The sequence below is a fragment of the Centruroides sculpturatus genome, unplaced genomic scaffold, assembly GCF_000671375.1.
Source record: "Centruroides sculpturatus isolate CEXI.00-Female unplaced genomic scaffold, Cexi_2.0 scaffold4361, whole genome shotgun sequence".
Classification (NCBI taxonomy): Eukaryota; Metazoa; Arthropoda; class Arachnida; order Scorpiones; family Buthidae; genus Centruroides; species Centruroides sculpturatus.
Window position 1 is genome coordinate 4,424 of NW_019388470.1, and position 2,443 is coordinate 6,866.

At 27.0% G+C, this 2,443-nt stretch overlaps 1 long non-coding RNA gene across 1 annotated transcript; it reads right to left on the bottom strand.

Annotated features, from left to right (window-relative positions):
* Positions 1-1,674: 1,674 nt before the first annotated feature.
* LOC111616953 lies at positions 1,675-2,443 on the bottom strand. The gene is made up of 3 exons (XR_002755348.1): positions 2,334-2,443; positions 1,886-1,968; positions 1,675-1,817 (listed from the first exon to the last, which is right to left on the bottom strand). It is a non-coding gene; the product is annotated as an uncharacterized LOC111616953 (long non-coding RNA).

Here is a 2,443-nt window from a genome sequence, read left to right on the forward strand (position 1 = left end):
AACTACAAAAGTAACCCAAACTGTGAATGCCAGAACTTCAAATAATGTATTTAGATTAAGAATTTTCAGAAGACTGAAATTCCACTTTCATTCTTCTTTTTAAATTGAAATTTGTTCTTTCTGTCCTGAAGAAGGTCATTTAAGGTGACTGAAAATGTTTGAAAATTAAAATTATACTGCATTTTTAAAGGTTTGAGTAGTAGTATTGTGATTTATGACAAGCAGTTTTCAGAAAGGTGCAAGGATAAATTACTACTAGTAAATAGGTAAATACATAAAATAAAAGAAAAAATATTAAACAATTAATTTTTAATAAATGAGTGAAACATTGAACAACAATGCTTGGTTATGATTAATACTTGCTAATTGTTTTTTCTTTCCAGATTTGCCCTTGTTTATGGAATTGCATGGCTTCGTGGATGTCAAAGTCCTGGCTGAGTCCAACTGATTCTGGAGGTCTTGATTTTGATTAAACATTTTAATAAGTGATTGCTTTAGTTGCTTGAAGAGATGTAAGCAGCCTCTTCTAGTTTGTAAATGATTTTATCTTTCAGGGTTTTCCTAAAATTCCTCGATTGGTCCAGGGATGACTTGGCCCCTTCTAACCACTCGTTAAACACCTGCTCTAGCATTTCAATTGACATATTTTCCATCTCTGTAACAACTGTTGTTTTTTCCAGTCGACTGCTATTGGAGTGTCTGGTGAGTTGATATTTTTTTTACTTTTTAATCTTAAGTTTGTCTTTTTAACCTTAATTCTAGTCTTTTATTCTTAATTTTAATTGTTTATTCTTAATTTTAGTCATTTTTTCTTAATTTGAGTTAATTTGCATATCTGAGTAACTGATCTAATTTCAATCTTTTTTTTCTTAATTTTAGTCTTTTTAACCTTACTTTTAATCATTTATTCTTACTTTTAGTCGTTAGCTAAATACATCAGCAATTAAACAATGGTTACTATTCAATAGTTAATATAACAATTTTTGTAAACAATGATTAATATTCAACAAGAAATATATATACAAAAACAAGCAAATTAGCAATAACAAATGCTAACAAAAATCACCCTCCAAGAATGAATTCCTTCTAATCACTAATCAACTTGCCTAGTGTTGCTAGAATACACCTCCTCTCTGCTGACTTCCACTTATACCCATTCGGTATAATGATGTTAAAGTTGCCACCTTTCTCATTTACATGTTTTATCATTGAGATTAACATAAATTTTTCATTTTCCCTGTTGTCAGTAAATGCTAGAAGTAACAAATTGCTTAAAGTTTATTTATAAAATGATGGCATGCTTGGCTCTACTGAAAGCTTATATATATTCCCAAAGCATTCCTCAATAGTTCATTGGAACTACTGAGCTACATCTCATCTCAACAAGATGGTGACTAGTGAGAGAGTTGTTGTTGTTGTTGTTGTTTACAGCAAATACTGTATGTATTAATGCCAATTGTTAAGTAAATGTGTTCTTTAATTTTTAATATTTAGGTTAACATGATCATTCTTGTGTCAATTGTCAGAAATTTAAAATAAGTTAAATTTATATCTAAATTCTTCGAGAATATAAAATAATTGTTTATTTTATTATTATTATTTATATGACAAAATAAATTTATTTATAAAAAATGAAGCTAAATTGGTATCATTTTATGATTGTCTATTTCCAACAAGTTACCATTCTGTATGTAAATATTATTTTACCTGTTGTTGCCTAGCACCAATACCTTCAGGATAAAGATGCCAATGTGAATGTAAATATCCTCCTCCTGTACGATGATTTTTTAAAGTGATGATAGCACCATAAGCCAATTCTTTAAAATATATAATGATAAATTGTATAGATTGTTTTAGGGAAAATAAATACTAAAACTTTACTTACGTCTTGGCATGCTAGCATGATATAATGAATTTCCTTCCAATTGTGATTGGAATGCAGAACTAAAAAATCCATCACCTGTTCCACTAAAATTACAATTATTTTATAATTTCTCAATATAGTAATTACAATAATTTTATTTTATGTTAATATTAATACTATCTAATTAAAATGAAACATTTAACAGTTCATAATAAAATGTGTATTTTAACAAACCAAGGAAAAATTTACAATTTTTCATTTAATTTATTATGAGTAAAAATAAGAATCAAATATTACTAAAATTTATTGATAAAATCAAGAAAAAAAGCTCAAAATTAATTATTCAAAGTTCATATACTGCTTTAGTGGTAGGAAAAAATTAGAAGTATATTTTATGTTAAAAATTTGAATTGTCATCAAGCTTGAGTTATGCAATAGTATAATTAGATACATTACAATATGAAATTACCTTTTATATAAAACCCTGAGATGAATGTAAAAAATTGCCATATAAAATACAATAGGAAGACATATTAGACATAATACTCTTGCCAAAAAGTGTTTGATTACTTCTTGCTT